Below are 13,284 nucleotides of genomic sequence, written 5' to 3'. Positions count from 1 at the left end.
AAGGAATACCCCTTTATAGGGTTTTTATTGGAAATTACATTTTTTATTACTTTTGTACCTAAACTTCAGACACTGACTATTTCAGCTCAGTTGGTTTGTGTCTATACGGTATTTGACAGGCGGCAGACAAATACGATTTTCAGTGCACGGGATGACAAACTAAAGGGATCTCACCTTAGGTTACCCACGATGACATTGTATTTGCATTGTATTTGATGTGCTCTGGCGGCTCTCGATATCCACAGTGCACTTTGAAGACAGGAGCCCTGGGATTTAGCCTTTGAAGCACCAGGTATTCTCTCATTTTTTTGTGGTTTTCTTTGGATGCTTACATAGTTTTTGCCATTACATGCGTGCCGCCTGGAGCTAGGTCAGATATAAATGTTTCATCTAATGGAGAAAGTGTCACCCGGACAGACACTCCATGTTTGGAACTAGGCCTGGTTGAGAAAGAAATCTGAATATTTTACAAATTTAAAAGGGAGTCCCGTCACCAGGTAACTCAATATCAAGCTGGTCACGGGGCTATCGCTGCTACCCCATTAGTTACACCCCTAGTGTTGCGGCTTACCCTCTTTGGAGCAATGGCAACTCCCTTGTTGCTCCAAATAGCTCACATTGACAAAAATGGCGATATCTCGGCAACGGAGACCTCAATTCACAGGGGCAAAACACCATTTGATATAGGGGACACTAATATATCTGTCTAGATGGGTTCTGGTCCCTTTAATCTTATAAAACATTCTACTTTTTGTAGCCAAATGTATCACTCCAAAAGGATTCTGACTGATATTTGTCAAGGCACCCCCTATTATAACAGACCCCTTTTATTCTAAAGTCCATCAGCACTGGAATTCTCCAAGGGTACGTTGCTCTATTCTTTGTCCTAGACCCAGAGGAGACGTTTTAGAGGGTGCAGCACTAGAAGTCACTACTGGGCCCTGAACCTGAGGGGGCCCAAACTGGACTCTCTACCAAACAAAATATACTACAGCAAAGGTTCCCTTTTTAGATTTTGCATTGGAAAGCATCATCAAGCTACATCTAGACCAATAACTACACAATGGAAATACCATACAACGCCCTTCAAACAGTCAGGCATGGTGGCTCATTGGATAGCATGGTTTCCATGTAGCTCTGGAGTCCAACCAAGGCCGTCAACTGCGTGGAGTTTGTATGTTCTCCCTGTTTTTGGGTGGGTTCCCTCCAGGTACTCCGGTTTCCTCCCACACGCCAAAGACCTACTGATATGGGACAGTGATCGACAATGCCTATACAAGTCAGGCTGGATTCACATCTACGTTGGAGGACTCCGCCAAAAATCAGCAGAGAGAAAAGTCCTGCAAACCATTTTCATACATCCAACTAATATGCCAATATAAAGAGTCATCACTTGGTGACTTAAAAACTGCTTAATAGCGTATAAAGTTCTGACCTTGGCTTGAAAGTCTTCTCTTCCATCGCCAACCAACATCGCCGTAATAACTTCATTAACAGATGAGATTTGAAGCCATTTCTACTTAAAAGGAGCAATGTGAAAAATGCATTAATACGCAATTTTATAACATATCATTTTAGGCTAAAACATGAAAAAAAGAGCAATAAAATATTTTTTGATGTGTTGCCTTGAAAGCGAAGACTTTGTCAACTTAAAAAACTAGGTCGCGAATGGCTGAATCAAAATGGAGAATTTATTTTTTAGATTTTTTTTTATTTTTATTTTTTTTGTTACGGAGATAGCGTGTAATTAAAACCTTTTAAGAACTATCAGATATTTTGACCCGAGAAAATTCAATTTAACCTTGTCCTAATATACTAAATCATGACTCCCCCCCCCCCCCCAACCCCAACACAAGTCTGATTACAGATCCGTAATGTAACGTCTCTGAATTTTCTCATCAGCCCATTTAATAAATAGTGTTTGATGTTGTCTCTTTGATGGAATATTCTATCATGAAGCTTTCATTTTGGCGAATGCGCCAGACAGTGAAACGCTACTGACTTTTGTGCTTCTATGAACTTGCCTTATCTACTTGACACACACAGCAATACATGATGCTATCTGTTGTGTAAATGGCCGGCTTCTCCAGCAAAAACAGCCCGGTGTAATCCAGTTACAGCCCAATTAATAGGCGTCGGGAGGGGAGGTAGACCCCACTATTACATTAACTTTTCATAGATTTTGCAATGTCATTTGACTTTGATGTAGAAATTAATTTACAATCTTTTTTAATTCTTCCTCCTTTTTTGCCGGACTCAACATGGACGTCCGGAAAAGATTGGAACAACATCAATTGTTTTGCCATTTATGTTGCCCGCTGCGGGAATGAATAGAACAGGATATGGTAACCAATTATCACCAATGTATCCTTTGTCGGCTTGGCCCAATAAAGTTACATAACCTTAAATTGAATTAAAGTCATTAAACTGGTTTGGTTCCAGTTCAGTTCTTGAGTTACAACACAGATATTTACTTCCTTAACTCTTCTCTTGGCTACGGCGGTCACGAGATCACCAGATTTTTTAAAACAACATGAAGAGCATGAACAAATATCAGAGCCAAGATAAGATCTGAGCTGTATACATAACCTTCTAATGGACACTGATGGGGAAGACGCAAAGGAAAGAGGTTATGGACTGTCATGACCATCCTCCATCAGAAATACACATACACAGCTGAGATCTTATGTATTGTATGTACAGGCATATAGTTACCGTCCTCAAAATACAGAACAATTAAATTGAGTCATCACTATGCAGACAGAAAGTTGGCCACCCAAGACGGGACATCATCCGAAAAAACACACAAAACTCCATTGTCTACTGCCATACAATCGGATACAACTGCACATGTTCTGACGGTGCAGATATGGACAAACACCTTAGTGGCCACAAAAAACAAAACAAACATTTGTGAAGCAAGGGTACATCCAAAAACAGTCGCAATCCAAACTGCCACAGCAACCAGAATGCCAAGATGTCAGCTATTAAAAGTACACTCAGGCACCTCTGGTTGTCACCTACAGCCCTCTCCTTGAGATGATTCACACCAAATGTGGTCTACATAATCATATGCATCATATGTCCCACCAGTGGCCTATAGTATAGGTAGTAACGTCCCACCAATGGCCTATGCTGTACGTAGTAACATCCCACCGATGGCCTATACTGTAGGTAGTAACGTCTCATCGGTGGCCTATACTGTAGGTAGTAACATCCCACCGGTGGCCTATACTGTAGGTAGTAACGTCCCACCGGTGGCCTATACTGTAGGTAGTAACATCCCACTGGTGGCCTATACTGTAGGTAGTAACGTCCCACCGGTGGCCTATACTGTAGGTAGTAACATCCCACCGGTGGCCTATACTGTAGGTAGTAACGTCCCATCGGTGTCCTACACTGTAGGTAGTAACGTCCCAATGATGGCCTATACTGAAGGTAGTAACGTCCCATCGGTGGCCTATACTGTAGGTAGTAACATCCCACCGGTGGCCTATACTGTAGGTAGTAACATCCCACCGGTGGCCTATACTGTAGGTAGTAACGTCCCAATGATGGCCTATACTGTAGGTAGTAACCTCCCACCGGTGACCTATACTGTAGGTAGTAACGTCCCAATGATGGCCTATACTGTAGGTAGTAACATCCCACCGGTGGCCTATACAAATGTGGTCTACATAATATGTATCATATGTCCCACCAGTGGCCTATAGTATAGGTAGTAACGTCCCACCAGTGGCCTATACTGTAGGTAGTAATGTCCCATCGATGGGCTATACTGTAGGTAGTAACGTCCCACCGGTGGCCTATACTGTAGGTAGTAACATCCCACCAGTGTCCTACACTGTAGGTAGTAACGTCCCAATGATGGCCTATACTGTAGGTAGTAACCTCCCACCGGTGACCTATACTGTAGGTAGTAACGTCCCAATGATGGCCTATACTGTAAGTAGTAACCTCCCACCGGTGGCCTATACTGTAGGTACTAACGTCCCACCAGTGGTCTATACATAGGAGAAACAGGACAGAATGTTGATAAATTCACATCATCATACAAAGAGAAGAGTAAAGATCTCCCTTTGCCAAAACATTTCTGTAGCTCTTAAAACAACACGAAGGACATGCAAATTTTGGAACTAGAAGGACAACTTCAAATCTCAAACAAACCTGAGGGTCTTGGAGTTCAAACTCAAGATAACATTTGACGCACTCAAGCCCTTTAAGAAGTTCAGGCCTCTTAATAATTCAGTTTTACTCCCGTGTAGCAGAATTGAAATCTACGCCATTCAAGAACTGTAAGCAACAAAGTATACGACATCCTCAGAACCGAGCACGGCCATAAGATGGACTTTGTCAGGCAGTAGGTTCCCGTATTTCCCAGAATTATTTTTGTTAGATCTACAGTTTAAGGTCAGGCCATCGGTCAATGGAGAGAAGACTTGACTAGACTCAGTTCCTACAATCTGTATTCCTTGGACAAGATCTTACTTCATTCTTGCAAAACTCCTTTATATTTAGTTGAAGAAACTCATGAATATTTTTAACACCAATAAAGACAGAATAGAATCCATGCTGTGACAGGTTTCGGGATCATGAACGTCTGAAAGGTGGCAAAGCCAAAGTCAAAATCCGACTGAATAGAATGAGGTTACGTGTCTTGTGTTTCCCTAATGTCGGCCGAGTCCCCGCACGCCAGGGAGCATTACCTCGCAGTCAATGGGCTTACTCCTAGACATTACACACTGTTCACGGCCAGGATTTGTTATTCTTGGGTCTAATAAGCAGTTTTGCACATTTTCCTAATGCGAGCATCAAAAGAAGTGACGGGATTATAAGGAGTGCGCACATTTCACATCGGGATTACATCAAATCATCCTAAATAGATGGAGCCAATAATCCTCCTTAATCCGACCATGTGAGAAAAAAAATACATTTCTGGAGTGTCACTAATTATTACATTGTATACGGGCGAGCGGTCAAGTGCCGAGACTTCAAACCTTGTAAGAAAACCCTGGGATATGGAGAGAGCCGACCCATTTGTCAGGCCTTGGTCACATGATTTGGTAATATCTCGCAATTCAGGAATTCTACAGTGTAGAAAACATGTCAAATATATTTTTGGGTGCCTGAATGGGGTCAAGAATGGCGGGGACCTGCACCAGAAGGCAACAATGGGCCGGCAGGACCGGACCATGCTGGGAGGGATTGAAGACAGGCAAGTATAATTTTTTTTGCCCCATCTAATTAAAAATTAAAATTTTTGCCCGGATAACCCCTTTCAGTGAGTGGTTTGGTTTTATGTTGCAGTGTCCGCCCGAAATTGGTGCACAAAAAAGTCCTGCATGGACAACTTTTTCTTTCACCAATTGCAAAAGGAGAAAACATCCAAAAGACCCCGCAATTGTAGTGGTCCAACGGAGCAGAACAACGGACAGCCTGAAGCAAGTGTGAACTTAGCATCACAATTCTGTAGAACCCACATACCAGGTCTAAATTATTAGGGGCCAAGGGATCTCTTGGGATATCTCTTCTGGGATATTAAAGGGGTTAGCCAAGAACTTGTGCAGGCCTTGGGACACTCGGTGTAGCATAAAGCCTCCTTGTGTCCACAATGCTTCATGTTCAGTCTCATGCCCATGCTTCATTGCCAGAAGTTTTGTGCTTCACATGACCACGGAGACCATACAGTAGCCTCAGCGAATGCCAGATGATGTCACTCATATAAGTCACCAGCCATAGCTGAGGCTACATATTGGTGGCCAAGGCTTCTGGCAAGAGGCACAAGACTGAACAGACACAGACAGCAAATAACAGAAACCCAGGGACAGATGAGAATGGTTTTTTTGTTATATTACACCTGCCCTGGCCACCCCATGGCTTGCTCCAATTCCAGGACAACCCCTTTAAGAGTCAAGTACACAGCTTGATTCTAGAAAAGTGAATGTCTTCGTTTTCTACCCATCTACTTGGCGTAGATCTGAGATATAAGTCTCACCACTTTTTGCCATAAATTATCATTTCTTTATTGCTTCGGAAAAGTGGCCTTTTGGTGAAATTTTGGTGCCAAAAAGTTGCCGTTTTTATCATACATATCACTCCAGGAATTGGCATAAGATATATTACATCTGCCCGCAGTATAATTTGGAGAATCTTATGGTAGTCACATGACCCGGCTGAGGACCAGAAGGGAGTGATAATGAAACGCAGGCAGTAGGGGGTGTGCAGAGATGGAGAATGGAGGTAGAAGAGGGTTTTATACAAGTTTTCTGGCCGTCTCCAGCCTCCTGCCTATACTCTTACTGATCTCCGATAGTCCCCTTACACCAATTATAGTTGGAGATCATCATCTACGTCACAGATAATACTGTACATGTCATTGTCATGGTGACACATTACTATTATTACCGTAGAAGAGCGCCCAAAATATACACCGCCGTTTTCTGATATTCACCATTAACCCCTTCTATGTTCCAACCAACGATACGGAATTGTATTCTAGTACATTATCATGGGTCTGACAGTGACGCCCGACACATATTATAGTACATTATGATGGGCTTGAGTGCGCCACCTGACACATATTACAATACATTATCGTGGGTCAAACTACACCGCACATAATGATATAATGTTACAAAACCTGCACAGAACAAACAAGATGCAGAGAAATGTTCCATCATCATCATCAGAGTCTCCTCCATACTGAGCAATGAGAGGACTACACATAGACTATACATTGTGCCGCTCTTTGATGTCCTCAGATTACGGTGTATTTTCTGCTTCTTCTTATGACTTCCTATTACAATAATTTCCCTGAATGTGAATACAAGCCTATCTCCCAATGACAGGTGTAATGCTAATAAATACTATGTAGAAACTATCAATGGCCACCCTTGTCCTGCAGTAGTTTTTCATACATTTCACACCCCCTCCTCTAAAGTTTGTTGGGTTTAGACTGTATGCACATAATGTACTTGGGTGCACTTAAAATTGCATTAAAAAAAACGTGTTTCACCTGCAAAATTGGGAAACTGCACCATGCGCATGCGCGCTTAGATTCTCTGTGCTGATTAAGTTCCTGATACGTCTTTGGACAAGGCGACACTGCAGCTTTCGGTAGCACTACATGGCGATTTTGGCTGCACCTACGCTTACATAAGTGAATACGTCACAGGGTGACACGGCCATCTTTGGTCACATGACAAGAATCATAGACAACGTCACTTACAGCCCTAAAGTCAATAAGTAACACTATAAAAAGTTGCAGAGTAGTCTCAGCCCAAGGACAGAAGAACTTAACCAGCGCAGAGAACCTAAGGGTATGTTCACATGGAGTCCGCCCGTTTCCTTGCAATGGCAGTCAGTAAGCAGAATGACCGATCTTCAGGTGGATTCCGCCTTAAAAATGCATTGAAATCAATAATATGTAATATGTATAATACGTCAGCCTTTTTGATGTGGTTTTTATAAAAAAAAAAATGAATTGAAAACCGCTGGAGTGAAGTGTCCAGGTCCATACAATGTGCTGGAGTAAAAAAAAAAAAAATGCACCAAAAAAGTTTAAGATTTTTTCAGCCTGCAAAAATACTCTGTGTGAAGACTCCCTAAGGGTGCATGCCCACAGTGCAGTTTTTGTATGCATCAGCCACTGTGATAAATCTGGTATATTTCCAACCTGCCTAAGTTCACATTTAATACTAGGCCCATAAGCTGACAATCATACCTTGCTGCCGATCCCCAGATAGAGCAGGCAGACGCTGGATGAGATTTCAAAGGCAGTGACACAGATTAGAGTCGGGGGGCGCTGCACTTTTAGATGATAATTCACTGGGAGGACCATTGAGTTGGCGAAGGCTACACCAACCATACAGGGATCTGGACTGGACTGCAGAGGGGTCCTGTGGCCCCGGGACGTGTCTCCATTAGCTGATCAGGCTGCAGGTGGCTGTAGACAAAAAAGTCCAGGTTTGTTAACAGGCAGCAGAGAGAGGGCCGGTAATAGGAAAGAGGAGAATGGATACATGGTGGCAGTGTAGTCAGGACAAAGCCAGGACTATCACAGGACTAAATGCTAGGAAACTACATAAGGACTGATAATCAAGTAACTACCTACAGATGGGAAGAATATGCAAATCCGCCTTCCATGATGTAATTAGGAAGACAGTTGCTGCCTCATTGTTGCAAACCAATAGAGGGCGCTCACTGGAATGTGCAAGCCTGTCTTAAGACAGGATTCCAGTGAAATAACCCAATAATGGCTGCTCCCTTTAGCCTCATGCCCGACCTTCCAAGAGGCCTTTGTTTAGCAATGACGCTGGGATTATTACCAGGTTATAGTCTCTCAATCGAAGACAGCTGTTTCGATCTGGTTGGATCTCATCAGCCCGATGTAGAGAGGACTATAACCTGGTAGAGGTGAGAGGCTTAGACAGGGTTCGGGGGATATTGTCACTCCTTAGGGAGAGACCACCATATAGGTGTGTGGAGACTTAGACCCTGTCTAAGCCTCTCACCTCTACCAGGTTATAGTCCTCTCTACATCGGGCTGATGAGATCCAACCAGATCGAAACAGCTGTCTTCGATTGAGAGACTATAACCTGGTAATAATCTCAGCGTCATTGCTAAACAAAGGCCTCAGCCATTATTGGGTTATTTCACTGGAATCCTGTCTTAAGACAGGCTTGCACATTCCAGTGAGCGCCCTCTATTGGTTTGCAACAATGAGGCAGCAACTGTCTTCCTAATTACATCATGGAAGGCGGATTTGCATATTCTTCCCATAGTTCCTTGCAAAGTGGAGTGCTAAAGGCTTAACAAGTCTCCACACACCTATATGGTGGTCTCTCCCTAAGGAGTGACAATATCCCCCGATACCTACAGATGGAGAGCCTGGGCGAGAGCACCTTCTGCTGGCCAAAAATGGTGGTGCAACAACAAAATATAAACCTTCTGCTGGCCAAAAATAGTGGTGCAACCACAACTGGTCACCCCCCTGCTGGCCATACATAGTGGTGCAACAACTGGTCACCCCCTGCTAGTCATACATAGTGGTGCAACAACTGGTCACCCCCTGCTAGTCATACATAGTGGTGCAACAACTGGTCACCCTCTGCTAGTCATACATAGTGGTGCAACAACTGGTCACCCTCTGCTGGTCAAACATAGTGGTGCAACCACAAATATAAACCCTCTGCTGGCCATACATAGTGGTGCAACAACTGGTCACCCCCTGCTGGCCATACAGGGTGGTGCAACAACTGGTCACCCCCTGTTGGCCATACAGGGTGGTGCAACAACAACTGGTCACCCTCTGCTGGCCATACCCATACATAGTGGTGCAACCACAAATGTTAACCCTCCCCGAGCCATACATGATGATAGTGATTGACAGATATTTCTATCATAGACTACATGTCTTCTTCTAAGCATAGCAAGAGCAAATATATAAATGGATAAGTCATACCAAACCTTTATATACAAACCTATATATGATTCTGGCCGGTTCCTCCTGCCCTATAACCTGCTGCCTGTAGTTAGGGCTGAGTTTTTGTGGTGACAGGTTCCCCTTTAAAAGCATTTCAGAAAGAGAATTGATGGAAAGCGAGTTATTTGCTCTGCATTATAGGTCTATTTCCAGGTCAACACACAATGGAGTGTCATCATGTCTGATGCACAGAGATAGGAGACTAGTCTGTCGCTAGACACATCACTGCGAAGTAGCTTTATATTCCGAAAGCTTTTAACCCAAAACTAGTGCAAGCGGGAGACGGGGCGAATTTTACAGAAAATTCAGACCTGAACAAGGGAAAAAACGTAGTCAATCATTAATCCGCTCCACTGCTTGTCACATTTACCAGTACTGCTCTCTTTATTACATTGTCAGACCTGTATACCGCCATATAGTGCTAAATAATAGTTCCAGTCATAGAGGGTCACTAACCATCAGGATTAGGAAATTCACAGAGAGGGATGGGTGTATTATTACAAGCCACCATTCCCTCTCTGTGTATTAAATAATAGTTCCGTACAATGTCTACATAATACAATCATTCCGTGCCCCCATAATACCAACACTCAATGTCTAAGTAATACAATATTACTATATTCCTACAAGGTTTCCTAATACAGAATCTCCATGTTATCCACTCCATGCATCTCTAAATCATAACATATTTTATGTAGTGACAACCCACAGTATACAACAGGATATAACAATGGTCAAATGGTTACTCACTTTTCAGACAACAGTCATTTCATAGAACATGCGATTCTGGAACACAATGTAATACACTTTAATTATAAATCCGACTGCTTTCTGCCTGAAAAACCTCTGGGAAGTTCCTGCCACTAGGTGTCTCCCTTCTAATTAATTTCCAGGTCACTCTTTTGTTAACAAGGAGGTCTGTCCCTGGATACATTTCACTCCATCTTGCTTATCTCAGTGAGTGTAGAGGGCAGTCCTTTTCTCTCTTCACACAGTGAATAAGGAGGGGAGGGGTTGATTCTGCTCATGGTCTGCACAGACATGTCTGCAAACTGTTGCTGTGTGCAAAGGACTGAGGATTCTGCAAATCTCACAGCTTGTAATGCCAGAAAAGCCTTCTATGTACATGTATCTACTTCTGGCTACTTTGGTAGTGGATCCTCGGACCTCAACCATCTGGGTAGCCAGTTACAGTGATAAAACAGAAATGGAAACGTGATAGCAGTTCATGAGATAATCAGACAGTCTAAAAAGAATGAAGCAGCAGACCAAGATGTCATGGCAGGAGACAGCTGCAAGCCAAAGCTGATGGGACCGGCAGGGCTTAAACAGCTCTTTTACTTTACTCTGCTACATTGTTGGCTCAACACCGATGATCCAACTTTTCTAGAAGCTTTTCCAGTCCAGCTCCATCACAATCTATAACAATGCGTTACAACGTTACAAACCTACAATGTGTCCCATCTAATACTAGAGTCCTGTTATGTGCCAAGCCTTCAACCTTCTAAGACTGCTGATTATCATGCTAGGGTAACATCTTGCTTTTCCCAGAATTCCCCCCCCCCCACCCCTTATCTCCCTTATTAATAACGGTTTCACGTCTAATCCCCGATGTTTTAATAGCGTACATGTGATATTGCATTCTAACATACAGTACTAACAATGAAATGTTCCCGTTGTAAAAATAAATTGGGCCTCCTGGGACCCCTGTCTATGTCAACCTTCTTGTTTTATGCAAAGTGCATCTTTACTGTTCTACCTCATTGCATACAATAATACAATATTTTATATAATCATATTTCAGATTATTAGCGCTGGGAAATTGATATCAGAAACTTGCCGTGTTACAGACGTGTCCAGACTTAGCTCATATTAGATTAAAGTATAAGGAAACTTTAGTTTTAGTGCAGAAATTTTGCAACGTCTTTAGTTATTTTATCTTAACTTCTTGTCTGAGAGATTCTGTCCATACTCAAGCAGTGATGGGATACAATGAAGTCTATGGAGACGGAAAGGGAGGGAAGGAAGGAAACAGAGATATGAGGCTGTCTATAGCATTAAATGATTCATTTCTTCGGAGAGAAAGATAGATAGTAAGTTCTGGTTATCTAGCTGTGTTGTGGAAGAGTTAAGGTCTCCTCTTCCCCCCTGCCCCATCACCTCTCCATAGACTTCTTTTGTATAGATTTCATCAGTGGTAGAAGAGGCCAGGAGGAGCCTAGATCTACCAGCTTGGTTACATAGGCACAGTGAATGGGAGAGGAACGATTACGTTAGGGAATCGGGATTAAGCTTTCCCAATTTGGCTGCATGTATTACTGTCAGCACATCCCTGATCACACAGGACATTGTACTGCTAATAAGTTGCATATTTTATCTTGCGCGCTTGTTGGTCAGCTGATCAGCAGGACAATTAGACAGGGCAATAATTAGGAATGAGGGTTCCTTGGCAAGTGTTCGTTATAATGTGCTCTGGATATTGAGACATCCAATAGGGCAACATGTCTCACCTCTAAAATCCGGCAGACCCCCATTATAGTCTATGGGTGTCCACAGGTCACTGCAGTTTTAATGGTCCAGCTCTTTGCTGTTCAGGTCTCCTGGCAGATCCTTGTACAGATATGAGCCCAGCCTTACTTTGCTGCATGGCAAGAGCCTCAGTGACTTCCCGATCGGTCGCAGTTCCTTCTATGTATCTGTCCAGCTGTTTCCAAGCACGTTCAGAGTCTGGGGTCTGGTTCATTGCTTAGCCCTAATATTATAGTATATTTTACAATGCTGTCCTCGTGTGGTAGATTGTGATATTGACAGATTTGGTCTTTTTTGGGTCACTTTGTAAAGAAGCTGGAAAAAAAAAAAAAAGTCAATTTGATATGAATTCAGCAGATATTAGTGGAGAAAGGCATCTTTCCTTGATATCATATAATACAGATTCTCATATTTGCTTATACTATGGATTCATTCAGTTTGGTCAAAATTTAGTAACCATGTAATGGAGTTCAAAGTGTGGCAAGTCGCTTTCCTAAAAGGGAGTTTGTAACTAGAATTAGAATATCAACCCAGATGATCCTAACCCGTCTATTTCTGATATGCTGGATTGTGGTCCCTTGAAGTGGAGAAAGAAGCATTTTTCCTCTAAGGTATTTTACAAATCTTCATTGATTTATGCAAAGTTTGTTGGAAATGTATTAACCCTATAACGGAGCTCAATCCACTTTCCAATAGGATGAACTTCTTTTCTACACTTTCTACTAAGTTTGTGTTAGTTTTATACTTTCCCTTCTTCATTGTCAGGCAGAGGAGATGTTACTATGAAGGTTTTACCTTGTGTATACAGGTTACAGGAATAGTCACAATCACATCTTAGTTATGCAGCACAAAAACTATTCAGGTCACAACCAAGTACATGGAAATCACGTAGCGTGCTCGGGGTCATACGTCGCTGTTTATACACCGAGCAGATTCCTTATCTGCAGTCAGACTGAGCCTTGCACATATTTATCTAGTCCATAATAATACTCGGGCTCTGCAGCAAGGAGTGACCACAATCGCAACGTTGACACAAAGAGGAGTATATAGGATACCAGATGACGTAATTCGGTGGGCATCTGACCCCCCACCAATTAGGACAATGTTTTTACCATGTTCTAAATGGAGCCAAGTCAGCGGTCACCACTCCCAGACGTAGTGACCCGGTAGTCTGTCCACAGCGTCGTACACATCTCTGTATGGGAGTTAAATGGTGAGGCTACTTGGGAATGGCTTAATGTCAAACTGGTTAGGTAACACGGCAAGTCCA

The sequence above is a fragment of the Leptodactylus fuscus genome, chromosome 10, assembly GCF_031893055.1.
Source record: "Leptodactylus fuscus isolate aLepFus1 chromosome 10, aLepFus1.hap2, whole genome shotgun sequence".
Classification (NCBI taxonomy): Eukaryota; Metazoa; Chordata; class Amphibia; order Anura; family Leptodactylidae; genus Leptodactylus; species Leptodactylus fuscus.
The sequence above is the reverse complement of the archived record's forward strand: the minus strand, read 5'-3'. Positions refer to the sequence as shown.